Here is a 26,572-nt window from a genome sequence, read left to right as displayed (position 1 = left end):
ACAGCTGCTGCTTGAAAGATTTTAATTTTGCTGGGACTGTAGTTTACATCCATGAAGTCTGTTTTGTATTTTGACACCAAGTGTCCATGTTGGGGTTTTTTTTTATGTGTTGCTCTTATTTTGGGTGCAACAGAAAAAAAGTTAAGCTAATTTAGGCAAGAGAAAAGGTACTGAAGAATATTTCAACAAAATATCACCAAGAACATGGTGTAAGTAAATGTTGAGGATGTGGCAACAAGTAGTTTTGTATAAATATATATATACACACACACATTATAATAAAGAAACTGGCACAAGTGACTTAACTGGGAGGAAACTAATATATGTATACACACACCCAAAAACCAAAATATAACCTCCCTCAATAAATATACAAATCAGCATTGAACAATTTTTCCAAAGTTACAAAATAGGTTTAATGAAGTCAATAAATACATATATATAAAATCTGAGTGGAAATCAATCAAGGCAGCCACAATTATGAAAAAGGCAACTATGAAATCAAATTAAATTACAACAGCAAGAAAGAAGAATTTTTATTGTTTCGCCAAGAATCTTCTCTTTCCCCATTAGAAAAATTATGGGAAGAGGAGATAGCAGTCTAGGCAGAAAATGGTGTGGAAAGGGAAAAGGCCAATGAAAATGTCAGGAGATACAACTGAGTATCTACTCAGAAGTGGTTATGGAGTCTGTAGTACAAGACTTACTACTGATGCCCTCTTTCCCAGGAAGAAGGAGCTACTTAGTGCAGGTCCTCAAACATAACATACACACACTGGTACAGAGTGCAGCAATCGTCTATACACAGCAAAAATCTCTTCTCTACCCCTAAAAGAATTGCTCATCTTTACAACAGAATAGGGTCTACAAGCAGTATCATGATTGTCTTCAGGAGTACAGCAGGAAAGGTAGAATGAGCCTGCATCTATCCTCTGGAGATGGTCTCTGTACTATGCACATGTTGACTATTAGCTTCTTGATTCTTCTCTGAAACTAAGCCATCTGAGCAGACAAACTCTACTACTGCCTTTCAGCAAAACACAAGAGACAGAAAGAAATGAGAGAAACAGGAAGAGGGGCTAAGACCTCCAAGAAACATCCACCACAGACACAAGCAAGGGAATGCACAGTTTATCTGCAGAGCTTCTCAAACTTTTTTTTTTTTTTTTTTTAAATAATCAGGGCACACTTTCAAGTTAGTTTGTAAAATTTGGTTCAGTGTGCCATGAGGATCAATGTCACATATCTTCATACCCACTGATCACAGGTCAGGTGACTGAAAATACAGTAAATGTACTTTTAACTAAATTAAAATCTAAAAATCCTAATATATAATTTGCATTCTCCTCTCCCACCCAGGTTGGAACAGTATTTTCCTCCTCCCTTCCCCATGCTGGACCCCATCACTACCTTCCCTCCCCAACAGCCAACTCCAACTGCACTCTGTCTAAATCCAATCTCAATCTCCTTCTGCTCAAAATTCAGTATTCCCTCTATCAAATGGTTAGCTCTATGCAAAACTTTTGTGAGCCCTACTTTCTTTGATGCAAAAAGCATATCAATTTATATGCTTACAGCAATCCAATCCTTAGAGCAGGAATGGGCAATTCCAGTCCTCGAGGGCCGCAAACCGGTCGGGTTTTCAGGATATCCCTAATGAATATGCACGAGAGAGATTTGCATGCACTCGGCCTCAGTCATATGTAAATCTTTTTCATGCATATTCATTAGAGATATCCTGAAAACCCAACCGGTTTGCAGCCCTTGAGGACCAGAATTGCCCACCCCTGGCCTTAGAGGGAACATTGGATAAGTCTATCCTTTGCTTAAGATAATCGCCTAATATCTACTAACAGCAGTGAAAATAAGATGTGTATGAAAAAAATAATTTTCAGCAATCAAAACCACTTTCTGTATGCAAGTGAAAATAAAGAGCAAATTCTTGTTAAAATAGAAATAAAGAAGGGATGACCATAATGCCGTAAAGCCAGTGATAAGTACCATCATTTTCACAGCAAAAATTAAAGTTACACAAGACAGACCCTCGTCAAAACAAAATAGAAAAGCCCTAAAGTATAAATAGAAACGTGCCAACAAAAAATGTACTGGGAAACTGCAAACCTAACTGTATTATGTAGTGTAACAATGGAAAAACAGAATCAATCCTCACAAAATATCAAGCAATAAAATCAAGAGATATAAAACATCATTCATAATATTCTAATCATACTAATACAAAGAAAGTCAAAACAGCCGAAGGCTCGAGCTGCGTGGGCATGTCAGTCTCCCCACTACCATCTCCCCAACAGGGTCAGAGAGCTCTCGCAAGCGCAGTCCTATACAACCACTACCGCCACCACCAGCAGCTTACATGGACCAGCAATGTGGCTACCAGAAGGAGGATCTCTCCAAACTCTACGTTGTGTGACTCCATTCCCAAGACACTGCCTGTACCTCCCTGGGCCACTAGCACAACCAGCGTGCAAGAACGCATCCCAGACCCTACATTTACTGTTCTATTGGTCACCACGGTACAGGATGGGGAAAAGGAAGTTATCGTGCACCGACTGCAGGGACACCTAAAGAGGAATGCATCCCAGAAGGAAACCATGTGACCAGTCCAGAGTCACCAGCCAACTGGAGTATGCCCGATCCCCCGATAGGCCAATCTGCCTCTGGAGAAGAAAGGAAGGCTAAGGACGCAGGAGTTGAGACCAACGTTGGTGCAGTGCTGTTCTCTGGAGGTGCTGCTGATTAGGTTTTAATCCCACGGGGGGACCAAACACGCCTCAGCTGCTGCCACTGCCTTTTACACCTCCCTCCCTCCCTGCTCAGTCCAGGTCAGCCTGCAGTCTCTCTGACCGAGCATTAGGTCGGTACTCGGTAGAACAGACAGTGCGCTTACTTTGTTTTACAAGCCCATGGGGGAGGGGGGCCCGCACCCGAGTCCTGCTTTAATGAACTGTTCTCCACTCTCCTTCCACCACATGTAGAGGAACCGCCAGAGGGAAACAGCCAAAATGGGAAAGAGGCTTCCGTGCCCTATTGGTTGGTGCTCCATGCAACTGCCTGATCAGCCAGCCCCCGAGTGCAACACTACCTTGGGTGAAAGAAGGGGTGGGGGGGGAATGACCATCACGGCACAAGAGGGATCTCGCTGCAGAATACGATGTGCCACAGAACAATGGTTGAGAAGCTCTGGTCTACTCAATTGGAAGCTCAGAATGTCTTAGGTGAATTACAAAAAAGTAACATTCTGGTCAACTCCTGATAGAACTAGTGACTGCAGAAGACACTCCGCTTCCCCCACAACCACTCATGTCATACACTATCACTCCATGTCATGAAACTAAAATTTACTTCTTTATCTGCACAACACATACACCCCTCTACGTCCCACCTCTCTCTCCCTCTTTATTTAAGCATCTTATATTCTGCAAATCCAATACTTTCTGTGCAGATTACAAAATTGCATTCCCAAAGTTAAAACAAACTAAATAGAATAAAAACAAACAAGATAAACTAAAATAGAAGACAGCATATTAAATACAACCTATACTGCTGTACGCATCATAAAAAAAAACCTTACTCCCTATATACAAAGGCTTGAATAAATATAAATAGCCTCAACTAATTTGCAGAATTTTAAATAACCCTGTTCCTGAAGCAGCAGTAAGGCATGCCATACTCCTAGAGCAGCAATAGTGAATGCCCTCAACCTTGTTCTTTGAAGACAGTAATTGTTACAAGACCTGCTTTTTCATAATTGAGAAGAGGAGCGAAAGAAATGAAAAAAGTGTACAATACGATCAGCTAAACAATATGAATCCATATACAAAGCTTTATGGATAAGGGTAAGAAAATGCCATACTGGGTCAGACCAAGGGTCCATCAATCCCCTCATCCTGTTTCCAACAGAGGCCTATCCAGGCCATAAGAACCTGGCAAGTACCCAAAAACTAAGTCTATTCCATGTTACTGTTGCTGGTAATAGCAGTGGCTATTCTCTAAGTCAACTTAATTAATAGCAGGTAATGGACTTCTAGTCCAAGAACTTATCCAATCCTTTTTTGAACTCAGCTACACTAACTGCACTAACCACATCCTCTGGCAACAAATTCCAGAGTTTAATTGTGCGTTGAGTGAAATAAAGAAATAAATCTTCTTCACCCAATGTGGGGCTTGAATCCACAACCTTGAGATTGAGTCTCATGCTCTACAGACTGAGCTAGTCAGGTACACCATTTTAATTCAATGCATCGCACAAGCAGCAACCACTGAAGTTCCTTCATGAGCTCCCACAAACTTGCTCCCCATGGTAACCCAAAAATAATCTTGACAGCTGCATTCTGCACTAATTGCAATACCTTGACTAAACTAGCTGGTAAACCTAAATAAATGGCACTGCAATAGTCTAAATGACTGAAAACCAGAGTGGTAACAAATCTAAAGTCACCCGGAGAAAGCACTCACCTAAGCAATCTGAGAGCTGAATTTTGAAAGGGATGTGCCCACCAAAACAGAGAGAGCTGCATGTCCACCCGATTTTAAAAGGTGCTTACATGCAAGTTCCATCTCCCAAAACGCGAATCTCTCACTTCTAATAAGAAAGGGGCAGAGCATGGCTGTTCCAGGGCAGAGCCAAGAGATGTCTGCACAAGTGTTTACATGCCTGGACATGCGCCCAGGTACAATGCCATGTAACTTTCTTGTGCTATGGACAAAGGGCCGGATTTTAAAAAGGTTACGCGCGCCGGGCCTATTTTAAAAAAGCTCGGTGACGCGCATAAGTCCTGGGGCTTGCAAAAAGGGGCGGGGTCAGGCTCCCGGCACATGTATGCCCGCGTGCAACCTTTTAAAATCTACCCCAAAGTGCAAGTTACCAAAAAAAAACCAAACACAAAAACGAAGCTTCCCTGAGGGTTTTATGGGGTCTGGAGTAACTGGGGGCAGTGCAAGCTAAAGAACCGGTGGGTGCGGAGGACTTAGCCCTACATGGGACAGACTGGTGGACGCGCGTTTTATAAAAATGTCCCCATTTGCAAAGCCAGCACCTGAGTTTGAATGGCTATGCACACACACATACATGAACCCATGCTGTTTTAACATATGCGCATGTTATAAAATCACCGCTGGGCTCACACAAGTGTACACACGTACATGTGTGCCCGCACACCCATTTGAAAGTTACCGCCTGAGTGTATAAAGAGCTAACCTGGCAACTTTAGTTATTTGAGTTTTTAGGGTTTGCTAGGTTTGTGTGCTGGTCACTGTCAGTCACACTCAAAACAAGCATTTCTGTTTCTTTTCAGGCCCTTTAACAATCAATTTCATTTTCTTAAGGTGAATTTTTGTTCTCCTGCCCAAAAACAATTGTCCCTTAAGTGTCCTAATTAAATAAGAAATACAATTAAAATGCATTTTGACTTCTAAATATTTACCTCAGAGATGTACACAGTGTCTGAACAATGTCCAGCATCCCTGCAGAAAGAGGGAGAATAGCTGCTGGGCAGATTTCACTGGTAGGAAGGGGAGGGGGAGAATTTACAATAACAGTAAAAATCCTGGGTCATAGCAAATGAAGGTTGGGTCATAGCAAATGTAGGATCTTAAGGCCCAAAGGAGGAGGAAAAAAAATGTCAAGGCAGAAGAAAAAAAAAAAACCCTATAATTAAAATTTTAGTATCTAATGTGTACATTTCATGTTATTTATTTATTTATTTATTAATTTATAGGTTTTTATATACCGATAGCCGTTTGCACATCGTATCGGTTTACAGATAACTAAAACTTTTTGACAGTGTCATTATACAGAACTTTTGGCACTGCCATTACATAGAACAGTAAACTTTGCATACAAGAAATAAACATCAACAAACAGTAACTGGGTAACTATTTACAGGGAACGAAGGTTCCTCAATTGGAAGCAGATGAGGGAAAATTAACAAGAACACATAGTGACGGTAGTACGTGGAAAGCATAAATATATTAGCATTTTTACACTACAGTCCTTAAAACAGAGCTCATGATATTTTCCCACTCACACAGTAAGTAGCATGTAAATCTCAAAGAAAACCACAACCTAAGAAATACAGCCATACAGCAGTGATAGAAGATAAGCCAGTGAAAATCATTTTAAATTCACACACAAAACCAACAGGTTTTACTTATTTTTCCTAACAAAAATTAAGATAGATAATAACAGCAAAATATTTTTGCATTATATTCCCAAGAATATTTGGCCATATATAAAGTTATAGAATAAGGCTTGGAAGGAGCAATTCATTTTTTTTTGTGGAATTGAATAAAACATGAACTGCATCCATAATAGAAAGCATACCATGCGTTTTGAAAACTCTGAACTGTTCAACTTGTCTGGCAGATACTCAAAAGCAATTAATTCTGTTTAGCTTGAAGTACGAATACTTGTTAGATATTTTGCTTCCGGCAATGCAAATTCAGTTTTCTTTGGTCAAAATTCTGGGCATTCTTCTGAAGTTTCTGTATATAGTCAAAGTATTTATGGGAGAGGAAAAAAAACAAGTTTGTGCTTTTCCTTGCCAATGTTTCCTAAATGACTAGGCGACTTCCTAGCTCTGTCGCCTTGAAAGGAATCCAAACTCATTCTGAACACCAGTGTCATTTGGAGTGGGTTGTCTCTGTGTAGTCCTCTTTGCCAAAGCTTCCAGGAAACGTGGCACCACCCAGGTTGGAAGCAGTAGAAGATACACACACCTACACAGTCTTGTAAGTTGGTCTGTTAGAACTAAAACGGAGTACAAAAGAACTGAAATTTTTGAGTGCAACAGAACTATTCTAAAGTCTTTTGCAGGCATCAACCAAAAAAATGTCAACATAAGCCACCTAAAGAAGCAACAGTCCACACACAATATACAGTTAAATAGAGGGAATTTCTCATAGAACAGCAGAATAAAAAAGGTCTCCATTAATGCATTATTTCAACATGGAGACCTATTTTCCAATCTAATGTCCACAATGAAATGAATCTCAAATTTTTTGTAGTCCTTATTGCTTAGTGAATACTCACCCATGCCAAATAACATCAGCATAGCAGTCTGCTCAAAAGATACTAGCAGCTAGATTTAGCAAAATGTCTAAAGATCAAGATTTAAAGCTGAACTACTATAATGGCACAAACGCCGATGACTTCAGTTGTCTCTGCACTGGTTTTCACATATTCACAGAATGCATCATCAAATTGTATGAACAGCCTGCTCCATTTCACTGTAGTGGGAATTAATGACGCAGGTTTAATTACTAGTCATTTTAAACATGATTTTACAACTCTTTTAGTGAGTCAGCAAATCTGTCGTTTAGGTAAAGCAGAATCTCCTTTACACTGCACTGGCAGAACAGTGCAGTGGGAAGCCTTTTGCCTGCACTACAGCCAGTACTAACAGCCTCTCGCTTTCAAGAACACAAGTGCCCACAGTAAAAAAAAAAAAAGAAGCTTCTTGAAATGATGATTTATGCATGTTTCTCTTACATTCCATACAAAAACATTATCAAAACAGACTGCCAAACCATGAGTTTGTGTCTTTCGGTATACTACATTTTGCCATTGGCTTCTCCAGATATTTAATATAAAGTGGGTCAGTACATCAAAATCATTTCTATTCTTGTAGAGCATACATTTTAAACTCTTTATTTATATTTACAAACACCCAAGAGTACACTTGTTAAGGAAAGGGATGAATATACAAGAAACAAAATTAAAAAGCCAAAAAAAAAAAAGAACACACACCAATAGTTCATAGCATCCATCCAACATTAGGAACAGATAAACCACCCACTGAATTTATATAGATCATTTATTTATAAATCTTATATTCCACCTATAGCAGAAAAACTGTACTGGGTTGATTACCACAATAAGACATAAAACAATAAAAGTAATTAAAAAAAAAAAACCCCAAAAACTAACAATACTATCCTGCTCAAAATAAAACATTGTTCAAATGCTTCCTGAAACAAATAGGTCTTAAGCTGCAATATCTGAACAAGAGCGCCATACTGAGGGCAGAGCATTCCATAGCACCAGCCAAATCACTGAAATGGCCCCACGACAAATGTTTTGTAAACGGGCCTGACTTAGTGAAAGAATCTTGGGGGGGGGGGGAGGGGGGGGGGCGGCAGGAAAAACAACCTCCCTAACTAGCAGACCACAAAGAAGCTAGAGAGAATCATAAGGAAAGAATAATTTAGGCAAAAATGAAGGAGCTTGATTATGCACAAATTTAATTACTGAAATAGGCAGCTTAAAATTAAATTAATTCTCAACTGAACAGGTAGACAGTGTAACTTTTTCAATAGAGAAATATGTTTTCATCAGTGACCCCCCAAAATCAATATAGCTGCAGAATTTTGCAATATTTGGAGTGGTCTTTTTCTAATTTTTGGCAGACTTACATAAAGTTATTAAAAGACTGTACTAGGTATGAAAATCACCACACAATATATTTCACAGGCCTGTTTAAGATATTATTTAGGTCAGAAAACAAGAAAAAGAAAGAACAAAGATTTGACAACTAGGTGCCATAACCTAATCGAGGAGTCTGAAGGCCCAGGTGGTTATTCAGGGGACTAATTATTCTACCCCCAAGAGAGTTACAGTAGAAGAAAGAAGAACCTTATCACCAGAAAAGTCAATTACGTCGTATCAAAGACAATATGCTTTACATTGTGATATTTGACTATATACTTGCAAGGGAATTTTAAGAATAAACTCCAATCTGCAAAATCCTAGATCTTAGAATAAGAAATAAGTGTCTTTTCTTTGGCATGGCCTTGCCCACATCTGGAAAAATCTGCATTTTCAAATTTTCAAAGTGCATGTCCTCATTCCTGAAGGATGAGCAACTTGCTGTGCAGACTGGATAGACTATTTGGTCTTTATCTGCAGTAATTACTATGTTATGAAAGTTGTAGCACCCAATCCCTATCAGGTTACAGGACAAAATTAACCATGAAGGTTGCAGAAACAAAATGAGTCATTGAGGGTTCCAAAAAAAAAAAAAAGCGGTCATATCAAGATCCTCTATAGATTATAGAAGAAAGCTCCAGCTTATCATGTTTAACTTCCATGATTAGCGGGTGGTATAAAATAGCTTAGAAACAAAACGTAAATCATTAAGTATTTTTAAAACCTCCAATAAGTATTTCTTAAACATTTCCAACAGAGAAATTTTCCCCGCTTTACGAAAGTTAGTCAAGCACAGATTCCATTGCTTTGTAATATTCTCTAAATTTTCTAACTTATTACAAAACAGAGTATTATATTTATTTAATTAACATTGATTTTTTTTTTAGATTGCAATTTTTGAAGGAGGAAAGATAAGGGTAGTGGTCCTAAATTCACAAATCTTAGGTAGAGGGGGTCCTGCCGAAGGCTTCCCCTACAAGACCCTGAAGGGAGAGAGAACCTTGGGAGCCCCATCATCCAGTCCCTACTCCACTACAGGAACACTCATAAAATGTGTTGCCCTAAGAGCAGAGAACCTACTCCACTAGGGGAAAACAGCATGCAAGCTGTTGCCCTGGCAGCAAGCTCCACCAGGGATTGGGCCCAAAGGCTGAGGATCCGGAAGCCAGAGAAATCCTACTGCACCAGTCCAGTATGGTTTCCACCACCAGCTGGAGACAACCAATATTTCTCTATTGCCAGTACAGCACCAGCCTATATACCAAGTAATGTCCCTGAAAAGGGGTGTGTATCTCCATTTACTAGTAGGTGGAGATATCCTGCTATACCAGTTCAGACTAGTGGAGTTAAGGAAATTGATTTTTTCGTCTTTTTTTTTTTTTTTTTTTTTTTAAAGCAAAAGCCAAAATAAAGCACATTCTGGAAATCCCTAAGCAGTTGTTCACATACAGGTAAGGGAAAAATAATGGCCCTAAAACACAAGTCATAAGAACAAAAAAAAGACCTATACTGAGCTTCAGAGGCAAAATGCAGCATGAGACATGCCGAGAACAAGGCTAAGATTTTCTAAGTTATTCACGGTTTATTTCAGTTGCACACTTTGTTTGTTTTGTTTAGTTCTAGTTTATCACTTCTTTGATATACTGGCTCTGCACTAATCAACGTGGTTAATTATAAAAACAAACACATGCATAATACATAAACATTTACAATTCTGAAAACATACAATCCATCAACTCGAAGTTGACTGGGAGCCACAGTATGAACAAATGGTTTTGCAAATCATTTTAAAGCAGCAGCATTACCAAACACTGTATATAATTTGGCTGACAAAAACATTACGATCCTTATTTTTTTATTTATATTTTTTTTTTAAGTGCATCCTATTTATCCACCCCTACCATTAGAAAATCCACCCCAGTCTGATTACTGTTTGTTACAGCGCTCGACTATATTAGCCTAACGCCTGCTTCGCCCTATAACTGTTACCACTTCATATATCTGCTAGCAGCTGATCCTTGCAGAATATTAATATAGCAAAGGGCTGTATAGTACAGAAAAATATATACATTTATAATACTAGAATAAAAAAATACAAGGAGAAAAAAAAAGGCAGACCTAATCCAATAGTTTTGGAGAAACAGAAAACAGATAATTGAAGCAGCAATACTATCTTATTTCACAAAACACAAACTTTTGAGGGAATTAAGCATGAGCAGATGACTCATCTCCTCTTTTGTGTAGTATAATAGCCATTTCATGGGGGAAAAAGATGCTATTTGAACTGACACTTTCAAGAAGAGCTCACTCTACTGAAAGTTCCACATAGGAAGCAGGTCTTCGGCACAATGCAAGGATTGAGAAGAGGGCCGAGTGTAAGTTACGGAGACTACTACTATTATTTATCCTGAACAGATTAACATAAAAGAGACTTTCCTCACTCCATGGAATTTATAATCTAGTTTAATAAAAAAAAAAGATTACTTTATAAAGTGGATTTGATACAGCCAGAGTGCGAGGATGACGCTCCATTTCAGGAACATGGTGCAGGAAGTTGGCAAGCACAGAGTCAGGAATTGGCAGAGAAGGTGAAAGACATATGAGAGCGAGTTGCTTGATCAGTGGAGTTCATAAGGAATGGTGTAGGGAGAGAGAAGAGAAATAGGGAATGAGGAACTGCAAAGTGAATGGTGAGCATGAGAGTCAATGCAGTGACTTGAAAAGAGAGGTTACATGGCCATAGCAACAGTGAAGATAGGTAAGTTGTACAGCCTAATTCTGAATAGACTGCAGCAGAGAAAAACTGTTCAATAGGAGACCCACAAACAGCAAACTGTAGTATAGTCCCTCTCTCCCTCCCTCTCCAGTATTAGTCTCAGATGTAAAGAGCTCTATAGACAGTTCACACAGTCCTAGCCAGAAAACGGTGCACAGGGGCAGCTAGCATCAATAGCTCATTTCTATGAGCAATAATTACCATGCATATGAAAGTTTCATGTTGAGAAAATCTTATTTGTTTTAATTTTGAGCAATTTGCCCTTCATAGCCTTATCTGCCTTCCTTATCTTTCTATTCTGCTGCCCTCACCACCCCAGTCTGATTACTGTTTGTTACAGCGCTCGACTATATTAGCCTAATGCCTGCTTTGCCCTATAACTGTTACACCTGCACAGATCTGCTAGCAGCTAGAGTAGGGCTTCCCAAACTGCGGGTCGGACCTCAAATGGAGTCCCAAAACCTTCAGCAGTGGTCACAAGTGAGTCAAGTGGCAGCACTCTTCAGGTGCCAGCAGCATTAGTAGTGGAAGGCAGCATAGGGGCCTGTGAGCCAGCACCACAACTGCAGGCCTTGCAGTAGCCCCTTCCTCCAATTAGTTTCTGTGATTAAACAGGGAGCCAGCCCTGTGTGATTAAGGATTGGAGCTGCTGCAGGGCCCATCAGCTTGCACTGGCTCACAGGCCCCATGCTGACTTTCATTACTACTGCTGCTGCTACTGCAACTTGCAGATCACTGTTGGGTTTGGGACCAGCCATGGGAGGGAGGGGAGAACTGAAGGGGCCAGGACCAGTAGTGACTGCCACTGTTCCTCTCTCCTCACCCACCATTAGAACCTAGCTAAGAGAAAAGCGTTGCCCCTGTCATCAGCCTGCCCTCTCTTCCTAGTTGTCATCCACCTTTAGCCCGGAGCACAAAGGAAAATGCTACTGACCCTGACTGGAGAAGTTTGAAGAAAGGTATCAGATGCAGGAGGAATTTGAGGGTGGAAACAGCTGGAGAGGATGTAGCTGTAAGGGTGTGTGAGGGGGAATGACATAAGATAGACTGGGCGATGAAAAAGGAGCCATGGGGTTAGACAGAATCAGCTGGGAGGTTGAGAAAAGGATTGGATGGGAGGAGGTAACTGGGAGGTGAGAGAGGGTTGAGAGTGAGGGAAATGGGAGCTGGGTTGACAGAGGGTCCCCACTGGGGTTATAAGAAGGGCTTGGGAATGAGAAGGGATGGGCTGGGCAGGAGAGAGTAGCTGGGGCATGTAAGAGGGGATTAGCTGGAGGGGTGTAGGTTGTGAGAAAGGATCAATTGGAGAGAGAGTGGAGGTTGAGAGCAGGGATAACCTGGACTGAGGGGAGAGGGACCACACACCTGCTAATTTGTTTTGGTTGTCCACTGGGGTCATGTGAATTTTTCAAAGACTAAAGTGGGGTCACATTGACTAAAAGTTTAGGAAGCCATGAGCTAAATGATCTCTTATCCATCTAAAAAAAAAAAAAAAAAAAAACCAACACACATACATTTGAAAGTGTTACAGCATGTGAAAGTTGAAACTGAATTCCACACTTCAAGCACCTGTTCCTCTCATTCACTGCTGAGTGAGCAGGGGTACAATACAGCAAGCACCAGCAACAAACTTGGAATTGGGAGTGAAAACAGGACTATGGTGAGAATAACGCACAGTAAGAGAGAAAATGTAAAGAACATCAAAAAGAACTCCCCTCATTAAGCACAGGGCATCAGCAGAAAGCAAACAAACTGGCTAATGCACAAGAAGCGATCCAAACTGAGGACTGCTCAAAAGGAGCCCAAGTACTCTATCAGAACCGTCCAAGATACATATCAGAAGACTTCAAACCAACGTTGAAATACTACTGCTACGAAAGCACTCAATATGCCCTACAACCAGGGGCTGGGAAGATAAAACTACAGCATTCCCAACCCAAGGAGGCCAATATTCAGCAGGTTATCTGGCTAATGTTAGTCAGGTAACTTGTCCGGTATATTCAGTGGGATCAACCTCCCACTGAATATACTTGTGTAAAGTTATCCAGCTAACTTTCAAACCTAACCGGCTATGTTTAAAAATAGTTGGTTAGATACATGTAGCCGGATAACTTGCTACTTATCTGAATATTTTTAAAAGATATCTGGGTAAGCAAAAAAAACAAAAAAACCCAAAAAAATGAAAGGGCCCGTAGAACTCATCCTCATGTAAATTTCCTCAAATACATTCTGGGGCCATCTGTGTTCAACCCCCCCCCCCATTTAGCAGTTTATACATTTCTATAATTATTCGGCTAACCTAGCCAGATATACCCATTTGGCAAGGTTAGCCGGATCTCTCACCCCCTCCCCAGAACACCCCTGAAACACCTTTTTTATCTGGCTAAATTATAGCTGGATAAGAAGTTACCCTGCTGTAATATAGCCAGATAAACAATTGAATATGCTGCATAAGCCATTTAGACGGATAACTTGTGAGTTGTTCATCTAAAATGGCTTTTGAAAATCTAGCCCAAAATGTCCAGGGTGTAAAACAGAGTTTCCAAACTATGTCCTGCTGACACCAAAGCCGGTTGGAGTCTCAGGATATTCACAATGAATAATATGGCATGAGATGAAGTTGCATATATTGGGTCTTCAATGTATGCAAATTCATCTCATGCCTATTCACTTTGGATATCCTGAAACCTGGATCAGCTGTGGAGTCACTAAAATTGGGGTTTCCACACCCTAATCAAGAGTCAGACTCTCATAAATGTAAAGTGTTACCAACAGCTCCATAAAGGCACTGCTGCCTCAAATAAGATCAAATTAAAAAAAAAGATATGCATAGAACTAAATACAAGTAATTGTGCAAGCAAAGTCGGTGAATAAAAGATGAAGTCAAAAGTTGACATTTCTTTTTGGCTAAGGAATCATTGCTACAACTAAAGGCTTCTCTAGAATGAATAAAATTCAGACATTTTCAAGCAGCTAAACAAATTATTACATATTAAGATAAAAATTCTTGCTTCATTCTAGTTTGTGCCATTTAAAAAAAATATATATACAGCAATATAAGAAGCTCAACACTGCATTGAAAAGTAATATATGGGCCAAAACACTTACGTTTACAGGAGGACTGGAGACAAAGAAAGAGCAACAGAGCTAATAAGGAGTACCTAGGAAAACCGAATAGCTCTGAAGTAATGTGCTACCTATCATTAAAAAATATGTTTCAGCCATTACTTAAAATTTCTTTAAAAAAAAAAGTATAGCCCGTGTTCTACAATAAAAAGGCTCAACATGAATAGCTAAAAATCCAATTATAGACCAAAAAAAAAACTACATAAGTTAAAAGCAAATGCTCTATTTCTTCTCCCCTTGCCCTATCACTTCTTTTATTCATCCCTAGCCAGTAAGAAGGCAATTTTGAAACTCCTTGCTGGACTGCCAGCTCAATTTCAAAGGGAAACTCCTAGGAGAGTTTCCCTTTGAAAATGAGGGCCAGTTCACACAACATGGATACAAAGTAACCATGCACTTTGCACCTACACGGAAGTAGATGAACAGTACCTGCTGTTACGCATGCATGGAGATTTTAAAATGCAAATCACCGTGTATACTTTTAATTCCCTCAACCAGTATTTATGTTGGTAAAAGCATACACTGTCTACCTAACCAGTTCAGAATACAATATAAAGTGTTATCATTAATTCAAAAGATCTTAAATGATGCTGAAATGCTATGGCTGGGATCCACTTTACATATGCAAACTCCACAACATAAACGCAAGTTTGCTTACCATAAACAGTGCTTTCCATAGATAGCAGGATGAATTATAGCCTTGCTGTTTGGGTGACATCATCCGACGGTGCACCATACAGAGCTCTCTCTCAGAATTAGAGTTTTGCTCTGCTGCGGGCATGGGCAGCAGTTCCCAAGTGAACTTTAATTTAGTGAAACTCAGACTGTAAACATGAAAGACCTGTCCAGGGAGGAGGGAAGGTTCGCCTGGCTAATTCATCTTGCTATCTATGGAAATCAAGGTTTGCTTTTTGCCTGTTAATAAGCAGGGATGAATTAGTCATGCTGTCTGAGGTATCCCAAGCTTAGGGTTGTAAAAGCTCTTTTTTTTTTTTTTGTTTAAACACAATCCATCTCCCTCCCCCAGCACAGCTCTTTTAACTATATTTGTTAAAACTGCTTGTCCCACTGCACTGTCTGAAGTGGCAAGCTGGTCCAGACAATAGAGGGACGTAAAGATATGAACCGATAACCATGGGGCCACCTTACGGATGTCTTCAATGGGAATATTACACAAGTGTCCCACCGAAGAGGCCGTAGTTCTCACCTGCTGAGCCCCAACCGTTCCAGATAAGGCAGAAGATGTAGATTGGTAGCAGTGTTGAATGCAAGCAGAAATCCAGTTAGACATTCTCTTGGTTACTGCTTTAACTAAAGCATTTGGTTCCTAGAAGATACAAAGTTGTGATGATTTCCTATGCCCTTGAGTTCATTTCTTGTAATATGCTAATGCCCTTTTACAGTCCACAGTATGCACGAGTTTCTCTTTCATTCTTGTGTGGTTTTGGAAAAATGGTGGGAAGTCTAATAGGCCATTAGTCAGGCCGACTCAAGTGAAGCACCAATACCACCTTAGGTAAAAAAACTTAGGATGAGTCCAAAGAACCACTTTGTCATGGAAGAATAGACGATAATTCCTAAGGCCTGGAATTCACCGATTCTTCTTGTTGAAGTGACAACTACAAGGAACAGTACCTTGCAGGTTAGAAATTTCAGAGGAACTGACTGAAGCGGTTCAAATAGGTCATTCATTAGGGATGTCAAAACCTTATTGAAATCCTACAGAACTAGTGGTTTTCGTAGAGGTGATCTGAGATGAAGACAACCTTTCACAAAGTGCAATATGAACAGGTGGACTGTAATTGATTAGGTTCGCATTTCTGTCGCAATAGGCTGCAATCGCGCTAAGATGCACTCCAATAAAGGAAGTTGCTAGACCACCCTTAGATAAATCATGCAAATAGGTCAGCAGTTGTGTTAGTGAAGCACTAAAGGGGTGAATCGAATGCCGGGCATACCAATTTGTGTACTGTCTCCATTTGAAGACGTAGTTGCTTCGAGTTGAAGGCTTTCTTGATGCTATTAAAATGCCTTGAATCTAAGTTGGGAGAGCTAAATTCTTAGACTTTCGCGCTCAACATCCATGCTGTCAAATTCAGGGAAGATGCAATAAATGAATGAGTAACCCCTTCTGCTGAGACAGAAAATGTGGCTCGTGAACCAGAGGCCTCTGTTTTCGCATGGAATTCTGCATGAGATATGCATACCATGGCTGCCATGGCCACGCTGGAACAACAAGGATCACGGAAGCTGTTGTGAATCATCCTTTGAACTGTTTGAGAAATTAGAGGTATTCGAGGAAAGGCGTACAAGAACCCAGTTGCCCATGAAATTAAAAAGGCATCCTGTATTTACTGGGTAGTATGGAGCAAAACTTCCATACTTTCCTGTTGTGTTCCATCGCAAACAGGTCTATCCACGGTTGGCACCAGTCTTGGAAGAGATAATCAATTATCGTCTGATCTATAGATCACTTGTGCAGATGGAATACTCTGCTTAGGCGGTCCACTATCCCATTTGCAAGCCCCAGAATCTAGCTTGCTTGAATGAAAACAGAATGGTCGATGGCCCATTCCGAAATCCAAACTGCTTCCCTGCACAGCATCCATGAACCTGATCCTCCTTGCTTGTTTATGTAAATCACCACCACCTGGTTGTCCATATGGATCATTAGTGATGTATCCTGAAGGAGATATTGGAATGCCACCAGAGCGTTTATCATCACTGAGTTCCAGTAAGTTGGTCTGGAAAGTTGACTCCTCCTGTGACCATAGACCTTGCGTCTTATATATTGTGACAGGCAGAATTTGTATGTTATTGTTTTTATGGTATTATAGGTTGTGTGTAAAACATTTTTGTAAACAGTTCACAGCACAAGGGCGGGGGGAGGGCACATAAGGGGTCAATAATCAAAACAATTTATCCATGTAAAAAGATTGGACTATTGCCTACTTCATGAAAAACATTCCTTCCTTGTAAAAATTATATTTCTGTAGGAGTAACTGAAAGTTCTTCAGTACTATCGATTCATGATTAGGTCCTGAATTTTACAAACCCCCCCCCCCCATGTCACATACATCTAAAAATAGCTCTCAGAGTTTTCCCTCAGGCTGCAGTAAAGGCGTTCAGGTTGTCTCTAAAGTTTCATAAAATTAAGATTCAAGTTGTAAACAATTTTAAACCACTGTCTCAGAATCCCACTGAAGAAGTAACCCTTGGCCCTAGTGATTAGAATAAATGGACTAGGAATCAGAAGATGGGTTCAAACCTGCTTTTTCACTGGGCAGAGTCACTTTCTCTCCATTGCCTCAGGTATGAGGCAATGGATATGACTTACATCATGAACGTCAGCATAGAAAAGAATTAAATAAATACATACTGTAAGCTCTCTGGAGAAGGAACGTGCTGTGCCAGTACCTGACTTGAAAAGTATCCTGGTTTAGGACACTATATAAATGCCAAGAGTCATAATAAAAGATAACAAAGATCACTTATGGTCTCCTTCCTGTCATCTGATTATAAAATGTGCTGCATGACAGTGCATTCTGCTGGAAAGTGTCATTTGCCTTATTGCCTGGATTTAAATCAGTTGATGACAAACATTTTAATATATAATTTATACAAGCTTGTGTGTAGTATATATATATATATAAAGACCTAGAGTGCAGCAACATTGATAATATTGCTATCTAAAATTTCATCTGTCAAAAGATGTGTAACTGAATGTACTATTTCACTTTTGACATGCAATCACAAACCAGAGTATATCCAAGGCAACAAAAATTAGGAATATGACAGAGTGAATGCTAACACTAGCAGACAAGTTAAGGCGGCGTGGGCTCATCCCGCACCGCCACCATTAACATGGGAAAAGCGCGGGGAGCGGGTAGGGATCGGCGGGGGGAGGTAACTGACAGCGATGGCAACAATTTTGAATTGGTGCCTCGCCATTGGCTACCTGGCTGTAGTGTCTGTTTCAGCGGGGTCCGGGGGCTCAGTCGGCAGAAGCTGCTTTATGCTCAGGGGCGTTTTCGGCAGTTCTGGGGTTTTTCTTTAGCCGTGCCTCCTCCATCGCAGTATGAAATGCGCCCGTGATCGCGGTGCCCCTCTCCTTCCTGCCACGGCGGTCGGCTGACCCCCGGTGGCAAGCCGGCAGTCCTCCTCTGGGCGAGCCCTGGCTCCTGTTACCCAGCCTCCTCCAGCGAGTGTTTCCAATATTACCTTCCCCCCCCTACGCTGGCAGGTACATCATTGCAGACGGGTGGGAGACGCAAGGCTAGGGGCAGAAAAGGTCCAGATAGGGGGAGTAGTGGGGCTGGGGGGGTTTCTTCTCTTCCAGGGGCAGAGGATGCAGTGTTCCCGGGAACTTCACAGCAGGAGGCATGGTGAGAGAAGGGGTCCCACAGGACCAGGAGGTGGACTTTCCAAGAGGGGCACCAGTGGTGGTTCACCCTGTAGAGTCATCAGGCAGTGGTGTGGGGCCAGGTAAGAAAGGGGAGGTTTTGAATAGGGAACTAGAGTTATATTCGGATGCGGCTGGGGCTTTCGGTTTTGGGGTTTATTTTCAAGGGCACTGGTGTGCGGAGCCGTGGCCAGAAGCATGGGGGGAGCGGAGGGCAACACCAAGAATATAACGTTCTTGGAGTTGTTTCCCATAATTGTAGCGTTAGTCATATGGGGGAATGAGCTTAGGAATAAAAGAGTGGTCGTTTGGAGTGATAATTTGGGAGTGGTGCAGGTGATTAACAGGCAGTCTGCTAAATGTGTTTGGGTGTCGGCGTTGCTGCGGGAATTAGTATTCCTGTGTTTGCATTGGAATGTGACCATCACAGCGAGGCATGTACCAGGTAACCAGAATTTGATTGCCGATGCTCTCTCATTTCAAGTGGGATGTCTTCAGGGCGTTGGCGCCGCAGGAGAGTTTGAAGGGTGAGCCGTTCCCGGAGCAACTGTGGCATCTCGGTAGTCGGAAGCGTGGAGATTGATTCGGCAATCCATGGCACCTGCCACATGGAAGTCGTATTTGGTGGGCAGAGGAGTAGTGGCCCACTTTTTGCAGACCGTTGGATGGAAAGGGGGGCCGGTCAGTGAATATGATGTTGTCCAGTTCATCTTGTGGGCAAGGTGGACTGGCTATTCATTGGCATCTGTGCGATCTCATTTAGCGAGTTTTTTCCTTTTTCCAGAAATTGGGAGGTTGGGGAAATCATGCAATCAGTTTCTTGGTTAAAAGGGTTTTGGATGGCTGGGGAAGAGAGCACATTAGAGTGATGGATAAAAGATGACCCATTCGGTATGCGGAGTTATTGGTGATAGCGGGATAGGTGGAATGCGTTTGTTGGTCCAGTTATGAGGTGGTGTTGTTTCTAGCGACCTTTGCACTTGCCTTTTTTGAAGCAATAAGGGTTAGCGAACTTGTGGCCAGCTCCAAGATGATCGCATCTAGGACTGGTCTGTTGGCCCAACATATGTGGGTATACGAGAGTACGGTTACTTTGTGCATTGCTAAATCCAAAGTGGATCAAAGGGGTAGAGGTCAGTGGATTTCATTAGTTCCGGCACGTGATGCATTGGTCTTCCCGGTGCGCGTTACGCAAGTCTTTAAGGTGCAGCCCACAGTTCCTGGATTTTTTGGTGCATGCTGACGGCACGCCCTTGTCCATGTTTCAATTTTCAAAAGTTTTGAAATTAGTGGTAGAAGGCTTAGGATGAGAAGCGGAATACTATACATCGCATTCTTTCTGTACTGGAGCGGCTACTGCTGCAGCGGAAATGGGGTTGCCAGTCCGGTTGATTCAATCCATTGGGCGTTGGAGATCAGATGCAAACAATACAAAAAAAATAAAAATACAAAAAAAATAATACAAAAAAGTAGCCCATCTATCCTCCACACGCGACCGTGCCTTTTCAATTCCTGGCCCCGCCCTCTGGAACTCCCTGCCTCCTAACCTGCGTCTTGAACCATGTATGATTAAATTTTAAAAGTATCTAAAAACTTGGCTATTTAAACGAACCTATCCAGAACAGATTCTCCCCCTCTGCCAACCCATAAGCCTCACAATGTGATTATACATGCCTTATGTTAAGGTTTTCTTGTTGTTTTGTTTTTTTTTTTAATCTATATTTTCCATACTGCATTCTTGTTATCCCCCTCCCAGTTTTCATCTCCCTGTTAATATGTATTTTCCAAGCTTTACTGTTTCAAATGTAAACCGTTATGACGTCCCCCACTAATACCGGTATATAAAAGTCTTTAAATAAATAAATACAATAAATATGTAAAGAAATGAGGATCCTGGGGGCGTTTGGGGGAGGGGAGCATTGCACGCTGGTAATGTTATACTTTTCTTTTGCAAAAATGTTGAGGGTTCCTTGCGAGTGGGAATGTGCTTGGGTCGTGGGCCATTCCTTCTTTCACTGGGCTCAACCTCGAGCAGAGAAGTGTCCATACGGAGAGCATTTGCACCTGGATACGTGGAAATGGACAGTTCATTGGTTCAGCAGGAGGGGCATGAAATGGGCAGAGTTATCTTTCCTGCAGGGGCTTGTTAAAAGTTGGGGTGCCCAACAGATGCTACAGATTCATTTGGGTGGTAATGATATTGGTAGTTTTTCTTGTCGGGAATTGGTGGCACAAACGCGGAAAGATTTTGCCTGGGTTATGAATGGGATGCCGCATACTAGGGTGGGATGGTCGGACATAATTGTGCATATTCGACTTAACAGTGAGCCATTGTGGAAAAGGGGTGTGAAAAAACAATCATCAGATTGGTAAGTGGTTGTTAAGGCAAGGTGGTTTTTGGGTGCGACATGTTTGGTCGTGGTAGGTTTTGGGAGGATTGTTCCACGAGGATGGAGTCCACCTTTCGGAAGTGGGCTTAGACTTATTTAACAACGCCGTGCAGGAAGGAACGGAACAACAGGTTAATGATTTTGGGCCGCAGTGGGGGAACAAAAGCAACCAAGGTTGCCTTTGTTTGTGGCAGAAACCCGAGCCCTAAGTGGTGAAATGTTTGTATTGTATTGGTAAAGGGCATGGGGGGGGGGGGAGGGAGAATCTTATGTAGTTTGGGGCTGCTACATGAGATGGCCTATGAGCAAGGAGGGGGCTGATGCTCAGGCCCTACGCTTACTCTCACTCGGCAGGGTAAGACATAGGAGAGAGACAGATTAGCCTTACCACTGGGACATGGTGGTAAGTGCCCGTGAACAAGAGGGGGAGGGGTGGTGCTTTGTTTTGATTGTATGTTAATTTGAGGGGCTCGGGTTCTGTTATGCAATAAACTGCGGCCTTGTTTTAAAAGCCATAAAAGCGTTCTGTGTTTAGTATGGAAGGAGGGGGGGGGAGGATGAAGCAAGCTGCATGTCTTGCTTTAGTCCAACTGCTAATGCAATAAATGTTGGAATACTAATTACAAACAGCTTGCAATTACAGTACTATAAAAAGAATATTTTATGGCAATGTGACCTAAAAAAAATCATTGTATAGTTAGCTCCATCCAGCATAAAAGGATCAGGTATGCAAGTTATCGTCTGTCTATAGAAAAAAAGACAAGACACCAGAAAGGTACTGTTAAATATTGCAATGACGTTCACCTCTAATCTACTGTACAGCAAGATAAGCATTATGGTCTCTATTCTGCAAAATTATGCACAGGAGTAAGATTACAGAACAGAGCTGAATATTGCCCCAACTGGCAACATTATATGCTTAAATTTCCAGTTACTATGACATACTCACAGAAATAGCTATTAATTATAAATATTTGGCCATCAAGTCAATATAACAAGTTACAATAAGCCAGATGTTTAAGGGGGGGGGGTGCACAGGATTTGCCATCTCTCTCGTTGCTCCCCCCTCCCAATCATTTCCTTTTAACAGCAGACATGATCGAAACCTCTGCTTCAGATAGATTACCATAACAATTTCGCAGCATATTACCCACAAATCGAATGATCGACGTTAATATATTTCTATTTCTTACGGGTTAAAACACCGATCCACTGACAGTCCTACGGTATGCGTCTAGCAGAGAACAACAGGAATAACCAACTAGCTCGTCCCAGTTTTTAAAAACTGCAATGAGCAAGACTGGTAACTAGAAGCCACAGCTGCGCAATACACCATCCACCCTTTCCACTGAGGTTGTTATTTCAGCAGGAGAAGGAACACCACTACATCTTTCAGGCGGAGGAAAGGCCTGCTAATGACACTTGCTCTACAACCCCCCCCCCGGACTCCATGTAATCTCACCGGGAAGGCGCGCGCTATAACAAACACGAAACAAAAAAAGTTCCGGTATTATTCCGGCGCTTTCAAGGACAGCAGAGGAGATGGGGGGGGGGAGGAGGAGAAGAAAGCAGGGCAGCTGACAGCAGGCCCTGCAGGTAGGAGGGAGAGAGGGAGGAGAGAGAACTTGCTGGCGCTTCGGCTCCATCCCCTGCACAGAAAGGTTAGAACAAACTTAACATCCCAGGGCAGGGACTCGCGCAGCCCCTTCCAGCCGCAGCGTTTACACGAGCGCTAAGCAGCAGAGCCCCCCCCCTTTCTCGTCCCAGACTACCGCGGCCACCCAGCCGGCATTTTGGCGGGCAGATGCTAGCCGCGGCCGGCGGCATTTTCTCATGCAGGGGGGGGGGGGGGAGGAAGCCCGCGGCGGCAGCCTCTCACCGCCCCAAACAGAAAACAAAAAAGGCGGAGCAGGGCAACCGCCGCGCTTACCTGGCGCCGGCTCCCCTCGGCAGGGAGGCAGCTCCTTGCAGGCGGGCTGTGCCCCCGGCTCCCTCGCGCGCCGGGCTTAAGTCATGCTGCTGGCGCACCTTCCTGGCCCTTTAGAGTCAATATCCTATTAATAATAAACCGAGAGCATGCTCGCCGCCGCCGCGGCTGCAGGGTGCAGCGTGTTACTGCAATACTGTGCGCTCCCAGAGACGCGAGCCTGCACACCTCCGCTTCCAGACCGGATCGGTCCACTCGGGCCCGTCAACGGGGGGGGGGGGCGTGTGTTTTTTGCGTTCAAGCGAGAAGTGCGTAAAGCCGTTTGTTGTTTTTTTTTTTTTTTGTTTTTAACCTAACCTAGACAAACGTTTTCTTTGAATATAGTTTTACTTATGATGGACTGAAAGCGAAGAAAGCCCTCTGCGTTTCACCTCGTGAAAGCGTTGTTGACCGGGTAGTACCCTTCTGAAAACGCAGATGGTGCGTCCTTCAGTTTGATAACAAACTGGAATCCGAGCACGGGGAAGCGGTTGGCTGTGGGCGAGGGGGTGGGCTGCTGAACTAAAGACGACCCGACCAATGCAATGCAAAGGAAAGATCAAAGAGTTTGCAGGAGGAGGGTGATTTCAAGGGACATCCAGCCAGTGTATAGAGCTTCATTTAGTATTTATTTTGCGTTCAGTATGAATATTTTTCTCTGTAGGAATCTATGCAAAATGCTTCCCTCAACACAATATGGATTTTTAAAGGAAACCAGATATATATGGCTACAGGGGGCCGAGTACTAAACGTTTACGCCAGACCCTAAACGGAGGGGAAAAAAAAATACATCTGACCACTGTCATTCCTTGAAAGCAGCCTCATAAGGTCAAGTGCAGCTGCTACAGCCAAAACTACAAAAGCTGGCTTCTTACTGACACAGGATAGGGCTTCCCAGACCGGTGCCGAGGACCTTACAACCAGTCCAGTTTTCAGGATATCCACTATGAATATGCAAGAGAAGTTTACATGTAATGAGACTCCAGTGTATACAAACGTATCTGTGCTAGGTCCAAGAAAGGTTTGGGAAAATTCAGCCTAGGGGAAGGCAGTATTTTGATTTTTAGTGAACTTTGCTTTTTAAAGAACATAGTCCAGGCCTTGACAAACATCTAAGAGCCAGCAGTTTCTCTCTCTCTCAAATCTTCCTCATACCCAGCAAACTCTACCCTTAGCCCCAGCAGCCTCCTTAGCTCTGTGGGCCCCAGGCGCTCTCACTCACATATTCCTCTATCCCATCCCCCACAGCCTCCCTCTCTCAAACCCCCTTCTTCAACCGCCTCCCTTCCTCTCAGACTACCTGTCTCCAAGTAGCTTTCTTACTTTAAACTAGCAGGCATCCATCCCTCTGTCAATGGCTATTAGCAATAAACTGCAAGCCAAAGCTAATCTTAAAAAAAAAAAAAAAAAAAAAAAAGGTATCTCAGCTATTTGTAATGCATCAGCAAATCCAGCAGTAGGGTAGCCAACTCAGAGTACCCAAAAAGGACCCTCACCCCCAAAAACGTCTGACAAAATTTATTTGACTTTGCACATGATTTGCAGAAATTAATTTGAATATGTAAATATTTATATAGGATTCAAAAATAAGGGTCACCTAATACTCACTCATTCAGGGAAAAATTGAAAAAAAAACTTCAGACATTACAATAAAAAAATAGAATAATAAAATCAAAATGAAAATTGGAGTGAAAAACTACCAGTTCATACAAGCACTCCTCCTCTAAGGTACTCATAAGGAATAATGGTTAAAAAATTAATCATGACTGGACCATTAAAAAATCTTTTATTTAGAAGAAATTCTGCCATAAATTTTGCTGGCTGCGCGCTATGTAACAGGCCGATACAGTACAGTGCACTCCGGAGCGCACTGTTAACCTTCCCTTGGACACGCGTTTTCCCTTACCCCTTATTCAGTAAGAGGAGGAAAACGTGTGTCCAACACGTGGCACCTAATAGCGCCCTCAACATGCAAATGCATGTTGATGGCCCTATTAGGTATGCCCGCGCGATACAGTAAGTAAAATGTGCAGCCAAGCCGCACATTTTACTTTTAAGAAATTAGCACCTACCCAAAGGTAGGCGCTAGTTTCTACAGGCACTGGGAATTTATATAGGATTCACCCTCCGACTTAATATCATGGCGATATTAAGTCGGAGGTCCCGAAGAGTAAAAAAAAGTTTAAAAAAATTTTTAAATGGGCCGGCAGCTGTTGGGCCGAAAACCGGACCCTCAATTTTGCCGGCGTCCGGTTTCCAAGCCCATGGCTGTCAGCGGGCTCGAGAACAGATGCCAGCAAAATTGAGCATCTGCTGTCAAACCCGCTGACAGCCACCGCTCTGGGTCAAAAGGAGGCGCTAGGGACGCGCTAGTGTCCCTAGCGCCTCCTTTTGCCAGTTTCTACCGCATCACCTAATTTAAATACTGTATCGCACGCACAGGCGAGCGGGCGTTCGTCTGCTCTCCCGCGGACTTTACTGAATCGGCCCGTAAGTAAAATATCTTCATTTTGAAATGTGCTGATTTAAGTGACAGATTTGCCATTACCCCAACAAAGCTCTTGTTTCACCAGGCAGTCTGGCTTCTTCAGGGGGGGGACACTTAGCGCAAAAGTCCAGCTTTTCATTGGCAAACACCAGACATGCTGAGAACATACGCGGGAGAGTATCAAACAAAAATATCTTCGCCTGACGCATTTCTCAGTTGCAAAGATTCCAAGAACTAGTCCAGTTCACCATCCTTAATAAACACTCAAACAAAAACATTGCACCAGGTGCAGATCCCCTGTCCCCAGTCCCCCCACCTGTCCAGCAGCAGACCCCCCCCTCCCCTTTGCATCATCCCCATCCAGCACCAGGTCTCTCTCTCTCTGACATACATTCCCTTTCTCGCTGACACACAAGCACACACTGTTCTGCTGTTGCTCATGTACTGAATCAGTAAGTGATTCCACCCCCACCCAAGCAGACATGCAGCAGCCTTAACACAAAGTTCTTGCACTGCCTGCCAGCCCTTCCCCAGCCTGCAGCAGCCACTCCCCCCCCCCCCCCCCCAATACTCCCACTGGCTTTGTCCACAATTGGGCTGCTATTCTTCTCAGGTTCAGCTTGTAAATTGTCTTGCAGATAGTGACTGCCTCCTACACCCCCCTCTCCCATGTTAGTGTCCCTGACACAGGTTTCCCTGACTCGACCCTCCCTTCCACTTTTCAGGTCCACAGCACTTTCCCATTGGCTGCCAATGTCCCACACAACCCTCCTGACTCCTGCGCTTCCCACTTATTGCTGCTGTGCCTAGGTGATTTTTTTTTTTGACAGGCAAGAGGGCAAAGGGGGCCAAACTTCTAGACAGTGGCAGAGAAAGCAGGGCATATGACTGCAATAGCCAGAATTGGGCTCACTTTCACAGCATCCCATCACCTTCCCTCCCATCCTACCTTCACCACCATCCCTTCCCTCCTCTTGCCAT

General features: G+C 42.6%; 1 protein-coding gene across 20 annotated transcripts in view; it reads right to left on the bottom strand.

The window, feature by feature from the left end:
• Positions 1 to 26,572, bottom strand: part of MICAL3 (microtubule associated monooxygenase, calponin and LIM domain containing 3) — a 756,715-nt gene that overhangs the window by 663,313 nt on the left and 66,830 nt on the right. For 2 of the 20 annotated variants that reach the window (XM_029599824.1, XM_029599823.1), the window contains exon 1: positions 23,068 to 23,369. The exons of the other annotated variants lie outside the window; for them this stretch is intronic. The gene's annotated coding sequence lies outside the window, so the exon portion shown is untranslated. Of the gene's footprint in view, positions 1 to 23,067; positions 23,370 to 26,572 lie in introns of those variants that run through there. 20 annotated transcript variants of the gene reach the window in all.

Source organism: Rhinatrema bivittatum, chromosome 4, assembly GCF_901001135.1.
Source record: "Rhinatrema bivittatum chromosome 4, aRhiBiv1.1, whole genome shotgun sequence".
NCBI classification, from domain to species: Eukaryota; Metazoa; Chordata; class Amphibia; order Gymnophiona; family Rhinatrematidae; genus Rhinatrema; species Rhinatrema bivittatum.
This window is presented reverse-complemented; position numbering and strand designations above follow the sequence as displayed.